The sequence below is a fragment of the Periplaneta americana genome, chromosome 8, assembly GCF_040183065.1.
Source record: "Periplaneta americana isolate PAMFEO1 chromosome 8, P.americana_PAMFEO1_priV1, whole genome shotgun sequence".
Taxonomy (NCBI): domain Eukaryota; kingdom Metazoa; phylum Arthropoda; class Insecta; order Blattodea; family Blattidae; genus Periplaneta; species Periplaneta americana.
The window spans coordinates 93355160-93370863 of record NC_091124.1 but is presented as its reverse complement, the minus strand read 5'-3'; the positions used below and the strand labels follow the sequence as shown (position 1 = coordinate 93370863).

General features: G+C 34.3%; 1 long non-coding RNA gene and 1 other non-coding gene across 2 annotated transcripts in view; one reads left to right on the top strand and one right to left on the bottom strand.

The window, feature by feature from the left end:
• The window catches only part of LOC138704890 (uncharacterized), a 680302-nt gene that overhangs the window by 141917 nt on the left and 522681 nt on the right, over positions 1-15704 (bottom strand). The gene's annotated exons all lie outside the window — the stretch shown is intronic.
• TRNAK-UUU (transfer RNA lysine (anticodon UUU)) lies at positions 14625-14696 on the top strand. Its single transcript has one exon. It is a non-coding gene; the product is annotated as a tRNA-Lys (tRNA).

Sequence of the window (15704 nt, the reverse complement as noted above, 5' to 3'; positions counted from 1 at the left end):
AATAAATAAATAATCTTCCCTTTCCTTGTTCGTTATTGTATCGGACACAAGCTAAATGATAGAACAATAGAATATTCTGAAACCGTCAAGAATCTTGGCTTCTTTATGGACAACAATCTAAATTGAAGAAAATATTCTCGTTGCCCTATTCTTTAAACCACATAAGGAAATTTCTGCCATGTACCCTTAAAAAGATTCTTATTCAGACGCTTGTGATACCCCATTTTGATTATTGTGATTCCTTACTGACAAATGTAACCCATAACCTAGCTGAGAGATACAGCGTGCTCATGATATGTGTATAAAATTCATCTGTAATATGCGCAAATTTGATCGTGTTACATCATCCCTTGAACTTCTGTCAAGGGTTCACCTGAAGGAACGAAGAATCATGCATGCTATTTAAACTCTTGCATAGTTCTACTCCCACTTATCTGGTAGCACGTTTTCAATTTCTCACAACAGTACGCAATCAGAATCAAGCACTTCTTTCTATCCCTCATAATAGAACGTCATTATACTCATCCTCCTATACCTATACAGTATCATTATCTCGTCTATGGAATTCTCTACCTAGTGACATCAGGGATTGCCGAACTCTATAGAAATTTTACTTAATTTACAAATTTTAGTTCGCAGGTTAATTACATAATATACAGGATGTTTCATAATTCCTATTAAAACTTCTAGAGGTTGTAGAGGGGACTAAGTAGATAAAGTTTTGATTAGGAACACATGTCCGGAAATGTATCGTTTCGGTGCAAAATAAGTTTGAAGATCGAATCGATTTCACATCTCTCACTTCACTAGAAACAATGAAAATCTTCCACAGATGTCTCATAAACAAGATTCTTCATGTGGCCCCATACTGATCAAGGAGTTGGACCACCTCGACCTATCTACCTTTCCCCGAATGTTTGGTGGAGATGTTCGCTGATGGCAAGTAAAAAGTGCGCGGATGCGCCATCATGTTGGAACCACATTTATTGACGTAGTGCCAGTGGCAAATCCTCACATAACTCTACCAGTACCTGGAACCCTTTAGGCGATACGTGGAGCCACTCTTGTAGTGCACACTGGCAAGAACTCATTGTCTCTAGTGAAGTGGGAGATGTGAAATCGATTCGATCTTCAAACTTATTTTGTATCAAAACGACACATTTCCGGACATGGGTTCCTAATCAAAAGTTTATCTACTTAGTCCTCTCTACAACCCCTAGATGTTTGTAATAGGAATTATGAAACACCGTGTAATATGCTTAATGTTCACAAACTAATATAAAATAACTATTCTATATTGTTATCATGATAATATTGTCAGCAATTACAAGTAATGTGAATCTTAAAGAAATTAGTGATTTTACTGAAATTCTAAGCAAATTGTTTTCTTTTCAGACTCAGGAATGATGTCTTCAAACCATTGTAATATCTTGTTTTTGTGAAAATGCACAAGGGTTATTTACAACTAGTGATCGTTAATTCTTTAAGAAGGAGCAAAATTTCACTACATGTACAGCCATATGGCAGGAGAAAGTTAACACTTAAACTAAAAAATTCCAGCGGAAAGTATAAATAAATCTTTGTGTAATGATCGAATTTCTCTTAGCATTTTGTCCTATTCTACGCAGTATGAAAGTCACGATGAAAAGTCGTAGAATTTAGTTTGAAGTGAAGAGCCATTTTATGTTTTTACTTCAAAAATATCTATTAATTTATTATTTGAGCCGTTCAGAGCAAAAGTAGTGTAAGTCAAAATTGGGTAATGAGGTTTAAAGTAAAAATCTGTAAAATACAGCGCAAAGTAGCAATTAATATGTCCTTCTTGCTATCCACTGACTACTAATAGTTTAAATAAACTGAATATTAATTGCTGCTTTGCGCTGTATTTTACAGAATGTTTACTTTAACCCTCAATACACATTTTTTACTTACACCACTTCTGCTCTGAACGGCTCATTTAAAGTTATACTGTAGTTCATATTTATAATTCCTGGTCTTATAGATAGTGAATATGTACAACATCCATTCAGTGGCTCAGGAGAAATCTCCTGCACACAGACAAACGACTTACCCAGAACCACTTTTTCTATAACAGATAGGCTGAATGCGTTTCCATAAAGATATCGACATACAATTTTTTGGAACGTGACTATTTCTTCTCCTTACAATTGATATAATAACAGAACAAAATAATTCATTATAAATGGGGTTTTTGTGTCTACTTCTGAAGACCTACAATTTAATACAGATGTTCTTAATGCAAAGTATTTTGAAATCGCAATCTCTTCTATGTTTTTCCTTTGTTAGCAGTCACATACCGATACGTATACATGAATATTATCTTTAGTAAGCCATAGACAGGGTGTGATGTTTCCTAAGGCATGAAGACCTTGCTAATCCGGATAGATGAGGTAGATATAAAGAGCAGAATTGCGAATTCCGCGGGATTCTATACACGTGAAGAAGTAGAGAAAATAATGTCATTACATTAAGAAGATTGAGGAGGTGTATTAGCAGTGCGATGCATTGATGTACGAGGCAGTAGATGCCATTGTCATAATTCCGGAGTATTAAACTGGCACCAGCGACAGTAACACTTCAGGAAATGACTCGGACCAGTGTAATGGGACGTCATTAGCTACACTAGCGCCACCTTTAGCGAGTGACGTGATCAGTACGTAAAAAACAAGGTCATTTTTTAGTTACTGCATCACTTCCAACTTTCTTGGATGAAATATATCTCTCAAAAGAAGAACTGGATAGATTAAGGCCCAGTTGCACGAACACGGAATAAACTCCTGTTAAAATTAATTCCACGGTTACGCGAGAAATGTGTTGTACGAACTCGGAATAGAGTTTTATCCGGAGGATATCTTCCGAATAAGCTATTCCATGCTTTCAGTCGCTGTTAACTTGTTATCTGGAGAATAAATTATAAAATGGCAGCAACATTAGGCATGAATCTTTGTGATAGTGTTGATGAATTATTATAATAATGTATTTTTGGGAACGCTCAAATAAAAGAAAATAATAAGGTGTAATAGATTTGATCTATGAAATAAGTACGACAATAAAGAATTTCTGGCAAGATTCGCACTGAAAAAGGACACTGTTTTAAGCGTGTTGGAATAAATGATTTGAAACACATGATAGACAGGTAAAAATAGTTTACATTATCAACAGTGTAAAGAAATTGTATCTTTTTAATAATGAAAATTAAATTTTAAGCAAATTCATTATACATTAATTATTATAATATCAGTATCACGTTTTACATTCCTGTAGGTAATAGTCTGAGCATATAACCTAACTTTAGACTCCCATGCTCTTGCATTTTGATAAATGTTATTGCGTCAGTTCTTTTATTCTAGTACGTTCTGTTAACTATTCATATCTCAGCTAGCTTAAGTGCATCTTCTATCTTATAATATTGATTTCTAATTAATTTCTATTTAGGCCCTATTCATTTATTTATTGTTTCTTTGTTTGTTTATTTATTTATTTATGTATTTATTTATTTATTTATTTATTTACTTATTTATTTATTTATAATAAACCCCATAGACAGAAAAGTATTAATATGTTCAGAAATATTAAACAAAAAAATACTGTTATTGTGCATGCACTTTATGAATAAAACATCATCTAAAGTATTTCCAACCTCTGTTCCAATTGTCCTAACAACGGAACAGATGACCTTGGAATAAATGAACGTCATAGAGCACGAATTTCATGAATTGCTATTCCAAGATTTATTTCACGATCGTACAACTGGGCCTAAGTGAATATTCTGTGGCGCGGCAGCCCAGGATGGACCAAAGTCACAGTATCTTGTTTGTGCTGAAGTTTATTTTCTATTCATGATTCTAAACTAGACCTCATAGACGTTTACAATGCATTATAGTGATAAAGACTGATATTACGATGATGTTTTCTATAATTTGGTCTATTTCTTCATTTATTTAATTCACTTATTTTCACTGGCAGAGTCAAGATTCCTTCTCTTCCACTCAATCAGTGTAAAAATGCACAGCATATATAAATAACAGCAACACAGGTAACAATGGAATAATAATAATAATAATAATAATAATAATAATAATAATAATAATAATAACAACAAAATGTAGATGTGTTTAGTTAGATGTAATTCGAAGAGTTAACAATTGCAATTTAGTATTATGATATACCGAAGTACATATGATATTTCCGTACAGAAATTCTGCATTACCATATTATGGTTAAGAGTGGGTACAACGGAGAAAATTTTTCTTCGGCAACGGGACTCGAACCCGGGTTTTCAGCTTTACATGCTGACGCTTTATCCATAAATCACACCGGTCCGGTTCTCTGTTCTACCCATTCTTTAGAATTTAGTGTTACATAAGACAATTTGTATCAAATAAATTATATTTCATAATGAAGGACAATAGATTGATAAATGAAAAATTAAAAATCATATTCCACAAAAGTTATATTTGAAGAAAGATCATATTCTAGAGACGAAAAAGTCTTTTTACAATCGGCTTTTGAAAGTAGTCAATGTCTACAACCCCTTTATACTCTATTATATACTATATTTACAAAATAAGTAGGCTATAATATAATGAAGTGATAAGTGGAATATGTAGCTAATTGACGATACATGCAATGGAGGGGGAAAGAAACTGGTCATCCTACCCAGTTATCACCTGGCCTACTTGCTTCATAAGTGGTGTCATGTTGGCAATCACTTGTGGGGTCAGACCTGTCTTCGGACAATTGACTAAACAACAACAACAGTATAATGAAATAAAGTACTTTTCATTACAATACACAACACTGTACTTAATAGTGTAAATAATGTTTGATCAGTGTAAGTCTGCATTCTTAATCACAGTGTAAATTTTAAAAATAGTGTGTTCTAGTGTACTGTAGCCTACATAGTTTAAATCAGTGGTATTCAAACTTTTTTGCTAGCGTACCCCCAAAATATTTTTTTTTCTTTTTACTTTCGTATCTCCTAAACTGCATTGCAATTATATACTGTGAGAAATAACAAAAGGGTATGATTGATGTATGAAAAAAATATTATTATTATTATTATTATTATTATTATTATTATTATCATCATCATCATCATCATCATCATTATTATTATAAATTTACAGTAATTATTGATGCAATAGTAATAATTAGTAGGCTAATACATTTTGTGAAATGTTATTGAAGCATGGAGAAACAAAAGTTGGTATTGTAAAAGAAAATATATATGTAAACTGCAATAATTATCAAAAAGTATAATAAAACGAATGTGTCAGCATTTTTAAATGTCTAGTCAGTGAAATGCGTACCCTTTGAGACAAGTCCGCGTACCCTTAGGTGTACGTGTACCGTAGATTGAATACCACTGGTTTAAATAATATAAATTGTAAATATTAGTATAATTGTTAAAGTGGTCTATGTTTTGTTCTGCCCAACTTGACCACACAGGATTCGCGTGAGCAGACAGAAGTACTTCGCTTGCTACATGCACGCACTCATCCGTTACAGTAAAAACTCCAGTAATACTTAATGTTGTAGCGTCCTGGAACAAAGTACGGTCCTATATAGGGTGTAAGGGGTGTAAGTGCCATTATTTTAACTGATGATTGTTCATGTCATAAGAAACAAAAACTGTTCTCAGAATTTTTTTCTAATTGTAATATTTAACTAATTATTAATGTTTACAATATTAGGCGTTTGGCAACGTTGCTGGATGGGGAGAGGGAGTTTACAAATACACAATACAGCTCAAGCAGATACAGACATACCGGTATAAAACAGATGCTCTGTTCTAATGCAGGGGAGGACCGTTGTTTACAGAAAACGAACAGCAAATCTCATTAATAGAACTTTATGGTGATTTCCATTTTATTTAACAATATTGGCAATATTGATTCATTTTTTATTGTACGTCTAAAAAATAAACAATAATGGTTTACTGCACAAAATCACACGAACTTTTTTTTTTAAATGCAACATTTTAATCTCTTCCGCTTCCATAATGCAGTACCATTTTTAAAGAAATTCCTGTTTGTGTGATTTTCTAAACGGGTTAAGAGACTCCTAGTTTCTAATAAAATCGTTGAGAAACTGCTACAAAAGTTCGGCGATTAGGTATCCTTCCTTGCGGAAAACATTGGCTGTATATCCTTCTTGCCTCACGTGAATTACGACGACTTTCTCCATAAATTAATAACATATGATAGGCCTTTTCCTAAACTGTGAATGACATTGCAAGTTGTTTATCGAATACCTGGTACCGAACTACCATTCGCTTGACAGTAGACCTATGGACAGGGAGAACTCAGCTGACATGTACGTCTGTGCAGAGTATTGCCTGCTCAACATGTTGCCACGTTTCTCACACCACAATATTAATAAATTAAAACATGCAGTTTTATTTAATTTCACGAAAACGTAATAGAACACACAAATATGTATTTAAACTAATATTAACTCTTTGCAGATATGCCTACTGATGTAATATTTTTTTTCGTAATTTTACTAACGATATAAGCAGTATACCGCGAATAAAATAAGAGGAGAAATATTTTTTTTGGGAAAACTATCGAGTTATGACCCTATGTTGTAGGGACTTTTTTGATCCTGTAGACCGTCCCCGACGACTGTGAAAAGGACGGCACTTATACCGCTTATACCCTGTATATTATTTTCACTCTGTATAAAGTGATCGACGTACTGATATTAAACGATCGTCTTTCCGATCAGCTCTTCTTTCCATCTAGTTCTCAGTCGTTGGAGGACCCTGAATGGCAGTATTAGGTGTCCTTTAGGTCTTTTAGGATGCAATAACATTACATTTTAATTTGTATTGCTAGCAATATATGAATTTGAAATAAATCAAAGGTTGATCGCCACAAATCAATGGTGTATTTGCGGTAATGTTATACGAAGACATCGTGTTTTATTTTTGCTTCATTAGTAAACTACATCATGATCACCCGTCCAGGACGATTATTTACCTGCCCAAAGTGCGGCTAACCGCTGCACTGAACCTAATATTAGATCTCTTGTAGTTTATTATCACAAAGATTTTGATTCCCATATATTCTATTTTTAATCTTTCTAGGAGGAATACTAGTACTATTTATTTATGAATTAAAATTTTTAGTTGACTAGCTACTATATATGGATCCCAATTATCTTATAGAGCACCATGTTAATGATAATTGGGATTTGTATTTCTATTCACCATTAGTTGAGTAATGTAGGGGATATTTACAGCAGATCTGGTCCCTGTGCTCACAAGCAAACATCTCATGGGGACAGATAAAAAAGTTTTTTTTATCACGTTAATAATGTCAAAACAAGTGCTTATACAAATTTTGGCCACTCGACCACAATTACGAGACCGTCCAGGAAGTGATTTTCCCTTGGGCAGTTTGTAGAAAGAATGCACAATTTCATGTAAAGATTTATTGGAACAGACACAGTAATTGTTGCGCTATTTTTCAACATATTCCCCACCAGAAATGAGACATTTGTCATACCGCTTCCGATCCCAGGCGACAGACTTCTACGAAACAAGGATACAAAAATTTATCCCATGGTATGACGAATGTCTCAATTCCAGTGGGGAACATGCTGAAAAATAGCGCAACAACTAATGTATCTGTTTCAATAAATGTTTCCCTGAAATTGTCCTTTTTTCTGTAAACGGCCCTAGAAAAAATCACTTTTTGGAAGACCTCGTAATTGCGGTCAAGTGGCCAAAATTTGTATAAGCACTTGTTTCGACATTATTAACATGGTGGAAAAAAAAATAACTCTTGTTTTTTATCTGTCCCCATGAGATTGTTTGCTTGTGAGCGTGTTACGCAGACGCTCTGTATTCTTGTTCTGATCAGGTCTTGAATTTTTCATTTAAAGATTCATAGCGACACTTGTGGTGAACAAGGTCGCCAGTTAGGGGCTTTGTTGGAATTCTGCTTCCCCAAACTAGGTATTAAAATCAATCCTGCAAATGTACTGTATTATCATTAGAGTCGCGAAATGGGCTTCGTAAAAATTAGAGAAAATTCCGACTGTTTAACAGAAATTCTGGAAACTGGTATTTTAGACATTTTAAATTTATCGCACTGATTATTAAAATAAATACGTTATTCATAAAATTAATGTCCTACTAACTAAAACAAAAGTAAATTTTATGAAAGTTAATACTAACTTCCATAGAGAAAAAACATTTTCAAATATATTTCAGTTCTTTTTTATTTCTCTAAAGATCTAGCATCTCTTAACAATGGCACATCATTTTCACTACCTAATAAAAATCTCGACACTCCAATTTTGAACTGGCATAACCTTGCAATTCATTTCATTAAAACAGTGGATCATCTGTTCCTGCTGTTTGATCATTAGTGATTCGTTATGAGCAGGGAAAGGATTTATATGTAAATACATATTTACTTATAAAGCTAATATAATTTATATTTTGCATTATCTTTATGTTTCACAATGTGTAGGGTTGAAAAATCCTACTTTTATTTTCCATATTTTTCCATATTTTAGAGTTTAGTACATATTTTCGTTAATTTCCATATATTTTCCATATTTCATATAAAACAGTCCATATTATATTAGGTTTAACAATAAAACAAAACAAAATTCCATTAACTTTTAAAAATACATTTCAACAATAGAGATTTAAACACATGTTCAGTAATCCCTTTAACATCAGAGTTATTTGAAAATTAGCAGTCCTATCAACAATGGGAAAGTAAGTTACAAAACTGTATTAATTTAATTTAAAATTTTTAACAGACTTCAGTTGTGCAGCTCAACAGTTAAATGCCAGTCAGAGTACACATAGGTTCAGTTTTGTAAATCATACTATAAAGACGGTAAATATGCCAAAAGTACGTCATTCAGTCAATTTAAAATCAAAACTAACAAGTTACATTTCAGAATTTAAAGAAGATGGTTTATCAACTGACAATAAAATATTATTTTGTAATTTGTGTCAGTGTGCAGTATCATCTACACAAAAGTTCCTGGTGCAACAACACATTACAACTAGTAAACATCAGGCCAACAAACAACTAAATTCCAAGCAGAGACAATTGTTTTTAACACAACCAACAACATCGAATGTAAGATCTGAGTTTAACATCGACCTGTGCCGTTCTCTCATCTCTGCTGATATTCCTCTCTACAAACTAAAGAATAAGGTCTTCAGGGAATTCCTTGAAAAATATACTCAACATACAATCCCGGATGAGTCAACACTTAGGAAGACGTATGCTCCATCCATCTACGATGAGACAATACAGAAGATAAGAGATGAAATTAAAGATAGTTCAATTTGGGTTTCCATTGATGAGACTCCCGACAAAGAAGGTAGACTTGTTGGTAATGTAGTTATCGGTTTGTTAAGTGAACAATATTCTGAACGAATTCTTTTACATTGTGATGTTCTAGAAAAGTGCAATAACAAAACTATAGTTAAACTGTTCAACGAAGCTATGGGTATCCTGTGGCCAAAGGGTATTATGTACGATAATGTGTTATTCTTTATTAGCGATGCTGCCCCTTATATGGTCAAAGCTGGACAAGCATTATCTGTTGTATATCCTAAATTGACTCATTTTACTTGTGTGGCGCATGCATTTCATCGTGTGGCAGAAGTGGTCAGAGACAATTTCCCTAAAGTAGATTTGTTGATTTCATCAGTGAAAAAAGTATTTCTCAAAGCTCCCAGTAGAGTTAACGTGTTGAAAGAAATGTACCCTGAAATTCCATTGCCACCAAAGCCAATTTTAACTAGATGGGGTACATGGCTAGAAGCAGTTGAATATTATGCCGAACATATAGACTCTATTAACAATGTTCTCCTTGCATTGGACTCTGAAGATGCAGTCTCAATTGATACTGCGAAAACAGTTACCTGTGACATAAGTGTGAAGAATGACTTAGCTCACATTCAGCATACATTTTCATGCATCATAAAAACGCTCAAAAGTCTCCAAAATAGGCACCTTTCACTATCTGAAAGTTTTGAAATTATAAATAGTACTGTGGAACAACTGAATCGTGGTAGAGGTAAAGTTGCAGATGCAGTAAGAGCTAAGGTGGACACTGTACTTTCAAAAAACCCTGGATATGAAGAACTACAAAAGGTTGTTGCTGTGATGAGTGGTGAATCAACAGTGAAGATTAACTTGGACTTATCCCCAGCAGACATTGTGAAATTGAATTATGTACCAGTTACTTCTTGTGACGTCGAACGCTCTTTTAGTCAGTATAAATCTATCCTCAGAGACAATAGAAGAAGATTCACTTTTCAGCACTTGAAAGAAATGTTTGTAACCTATTGTTATGGTAACAGACAATAAAAATTGTGTTTTGTTGAAACTACATTGGAAGATAAGGTACGTCCATTATATTTTTTGTTTAGTTTGATTAAAATGTACCAATATTTAACGTACATAGTCATTTTTTTATAATTTTAAGTCCATATTTAATTCCATATTTTGGTAAAAATCCATATTTAATTCCATATTTTGGTAAAAATAACTACATATATATTTACATATTTCATATATTTTTAGTCCATATAAATCCGTTCCCTGGTTATGAGCTTCAGTGAGGTTATTCCGCCATTTATACACATCTTTCCACCTCTTTAAATAAACACGTTTTTTTTTTTTTCTTCGATGGAGAATCCTCATCAGAATTTCGCTTCCCTAAATATTTAGACAGCATAATTGATTGGTATGGATTTGAGATTTATTACTTGGACCATAGAACAGAAACACAAAGACATGATGAAGACACATTTCAAGATGGATTTATGCCTTCTCATTACGTCACTATCCAGTATCGGTTAGTGAGCTAGTGATCATTATGGTCGGACAAAGTAACTGTATGAGAATAGGCATTCTTGTCCGTGCGTTTTGTTTACAAACATTAACTTGTTGTCCATGTCCCCCAGCCATTTCACCGATGTTTTGGCTATAGGGTATTCCACCTTAAGAAAAAAGCATTGGTCTTACGGGTCTTGGCTAGTACACTGTTACAGCAGTGAGTAGAACAAGTGAGGTATAGTGTCGCTATCTCACTCTCTTCCTAATACGTACAGCGTTTTAGCAACTTTCTCGCACAAGATAGGTACAATGAGTCCGTTCACATGATAAAAAACCTATTAATGCAATAATGATGCCTGAAAAAAGATACAAGTTTTATATACATTATAACTAGATTTCGGATATTTAGGCCATCAACCAACTTTTAGACACCTCAACTAGGCTCCATAATGATCGAAAGTAAGCATCAAAATACAGTTTTAGGGACCTAAAACGTTACTGCAATTACAAATAATAGTACCAGTAATAATAATAATAATAATAATAATAATAATAATAATAATAATAATAATAATAATTCATTCATTCAATCATAGTGTTCTGCCCAAGGGCAAGTATTTCACTGCATACCCAGCATTCTCCAATCTTTCCTATTTCCTGCCTTTCTCTTAGTCTCCGCATATGATCCATGTATCTTAATGTCCTCTATCATTTGATATCTTCTTCTGCCCCGAACTCTTCTCCCGTTCATCATTCCTTCCAGTGCATCCTTCAGAAGGCAGTTTCTTCTGTCAGTGACCCAGGGAATTTCTTTTCCTCTTTTTGATCAGTTTCAGCATCATTCTTTCTTCATCCACTTTTTCCAACATAGCTCCGTTTCTTACTCTGTACATTTCACACGCTCTATTCTTCTCCATATCCACATTTCAAATGCTTCTATTCGCTTCTCTTCACTTCGTCATAATGTCCATGTTTCTGCTCCATACAATTCTACAATCCATACAAAGCACTTTACTAGTCTCTTCCTTAATTCTTTCTCCAGAGGTCCGCAGAAGATGCTTCTTTTTCTATCGAAAACTTCCTTTGCAATTGCTATTCTCCTTTTGACTTAGCAGCTCATATTTCTGCTTATAGTACATCCCAAGTATTTGAACAATAATAATAATAATAATAATAATAATAATAATCATTATTATTATTATTATTATTATTATTATTATTATAGTAATAATAAAACTGTTATTTTATTGGGTTAAGAAGCGCTTATAATACAAATTTAAGTAAAAGATTGGATTGTTCCTCTTGAAGGCGAGAAAGATTAGAACTTCAGCTGTTGAAGTTTGTGACGCGAACTGAGGAATGGATAATAGTATCCACCCAACTGTACACTTTTATGTCTTTTAGGTTAGGATATATTATATAATGTGTTTTATTGTGCCATTTCCATTTTAATATGTATTTTTCTTTTAGAGAATAGTTGGATATAATCATAGGTGGGGGGGGGGGACCTACAAAGGAGGACTTGTTTTGGGTACACAGCACGTACGGTCAGAAGACCCGTGCATTGGATTTTAGAGAAAATTATAATATAAAACTGTATGTAATACAAATTTAAGATTATTTGCAGCACACGTTTTCCGTTATTAAATGTGAAGGAACGGCGGGTGCAGGAAAATATGGCCGGGAAAGTTGCATCCTGAATCGAAATGAGTCTAACACTTGAGAAAGAAAGTGACGTTAGTAAATGTTAGTTTTCTATATTGAGAACAATGAAACAAGAAGCGTAGTGATGTAACAATTCCCCAGAGACTTTCCATGAACGGTAGTTAAACACTGCTGCATTCTGAAGCCAGAGAATGGCTGGCTAGTTCCTCGCCGCCCAATTATACACAGCACGGCGCCTGCTGCTTGTAAGAGATTTCACCTGCGAGTAGCAATTAAATCACTTCGTGTAATTGACACTTGAAGGAGATCCTCGCTCCGCTCACTTGAGACGTCCTCTAAAGCTCACCAGAACACACTCCAACTACTGAAACGGTGTCGCATGTTACGAGATATTTTATTCAAAAACAAAATGATGCTTGTGAATATCAAAAGCGGGGACTTTGTGGACATGAAGTATCTTCACTCTGCACTTTCATGATATTCTGTTATTTACTAAGTTACTAGAGACAAACAATTCTATTCATTAATTGAAAAAAGGATGTACCACTATTAATTAAAATTAATTAAATTATGTTTTATTTAACGACGCTCGCAACTGCCGAGGTTATATCAGCGTTGCCGATGTGCCGAAATTTTGTCCCGCAGGACTTCTTTTACATGCCACTAAATCTAGTGACATGAGCCTGTCGTATTTGAGCACACTTAAATGTTATCGGCCTGGGCCGGGATCGAACCCGCAACCTCGGGCACAGAAGGCCAGCGCTATACCGACTGTGCTACCCAGGGCGACTGTTTCATTATTCTATTTTTGTATTAATTTTTGTTTTTATGTATGTCGTAATTCATTACTTATAAACTTATTTCAGACATACATGTGCGGCATTACACGGTACATTTAAGGAAATTATGCTCTCAGCCAATTATCTTGCGTATGATTTCAGTAGTAGACCTACAATTTTTGTTCTGTCCAATGCAACCAATTCTTATGTTCGTGGTGTTATCGAAGGACATTTAGTAACGCACATTGTGGCATTAACTGAGACGTCAATGATAACTGGTTTTATGTTAGCTTGCACGTTCCATATGCCTTGTATTTCTATTTTAGATCCAAATATTTAGTAGTTTTACGCCTCCTTTTTATTGCATTTCTATCAGATTGAAGCTGAAATAGCTCCATGTAAACAATCTGCAGTTTCGGATTATGATGTCTGGTTTATTTTCTTCTGTATTTCTGTTGTTTTGTGGTAGAGTGTTGTACAGCGCAATGGAGTGATTCTGGTACTAACGATCATTGAATTCGTGAGAAAGGTTAAAAATAAAGCAAAAAAAATTGTACATTTTTTATTTGGTTATTTTACGACGCTTTATCAACTGTTATGCTGATCTAGCGTCTGAGTGAGATGATGTTGACTATTACACTTTTACTACGTCATACTACTTTTGATCAATAAAACGGTACGAAAGGACGTGTTTCTACCAATCATAGCTGTTTATTGCTATAATTTCATTACTTCCCTAGTATTTTTATGTTTTTATCACTTCCCTAGCATTTGTTTCTGTTTTGGCAACACTTCAAAACGCATTCTTGCGGTACTATAAAACATGCTTTTCGATCGTCATTTGTTTCCCCCATAGATAGTCAACTGAAAATGGCGGTTCCGTTAAACGTTTTGTTGAAGCTAAAATTAGTGAAATAGAATTTTAGTAAGTCAATTAATACCTATTTTATTGTATTAGAGTAGGCCTACTTTATTTATTCTAATCTTTATATATTTTCTTCTGTTCTTCTGTGTGGATATAAAGGAAAAAATTGGATCGGTGTCGGGTAGAGTTCCCGGGTAGCTCAGTGGGAGAGCGTTGGTACGTTTAACCAAAGGTCACGGGTTCGATACCCGGCCCCGGAACAATTTTTCCCTCGAAATTATTCAAATTAACTTTACAGGGAGTTATTCCTGAAAGCTTAATTTGCATAATACACGTCACTGTACTTAACAGAAAACCACAATTTAAAGTCACACAGAATTAGTGTGCACTCAAATGTTGGTTGCTTGACTGTTGTCAGCCCACTTTGAGGTCTGTGGATATAAAAATTGGATCGGTGTAGGGTAGAGTTCCCGGGTAGCTCAGTGGGAGAGCTTTGGTACTTTTAACCAAAGGTCCCGGGTTCGATACCCGGCCCCGGAACAATTTTTCCCTCGAAATTATTCAGTGTATTTTATTTATTCTAATATTTATATATTTTCTTCTGTTTTTATCACCTCCCTGCCATTTGTTTCTTTGTTCGCCAACATTTCAAACTGCAAATTCTTTATGGTACTATGAAATATGCTTTGCGATCGACATTTGTTTACTGTATAGATAGTCAACTGAAAATGGCGATTCCGTTCAAACGTTTTGGTGAAGCTAACATTAGTAAAATAGAATTTCAGTAAGTCAATTAATATTTTATTGTATTTGAGTGCTTTATTTCTTCTAATCTTTATATACTTTCTTCTGTTTTTATCACCTCCCTGCCATTTGTTTCTTTGTTCGCCAACATTTCAAACTGCAAATTCTTTATGGTACTATGAAATATGCTTTGCGACCGACATTTGTTTACTGCATAGATAGTTAACTGAAAATGGCGGCTCCGTTCAAACGTTTTGGTGAAGCTAACATTAGTAAAATAGAATTTCAGTAAGTCAATTAATATTTTATTGTTTTAGCGTACTTAATTTCTTCTAATCTTTATATTCTTTCTTCTAATCATGTAATAGTCAATTAAATCCCACTCCAGTTTTGATTTTCTCTAGATAAATCAAAACCTCTAGTGAGATTACTTTTGTAATGCTAGCTAGATGGGTTCGGAGTCCAGAGCCGAAAGTGACCAAACATTTGCTCTTAATGGGTTGAGGGAAAACCCTGGAAAAAATCTCAATCAACTAACTTGTCCCAACCAGGATTTGAACCCGGGCCCGGTAGTTTCATGGTCAGACGTTACTCAACAACGTGGACTGTACGTATTGACTGGTTCTTGATGACAGTGGTGACATAACTAATACAGCAAAGCTTGCGATTTTTATTCCTGGGGTTGATGAAAAATTCAATGTCAATGCACGAACAACCACTGTTTGTAGTTTTTATGCCAAGTATTTCTACTCCGTCATCTTATTTCGTAGGCTGTTTTTCGCATGCAAACGTGCCGTTCGAGTT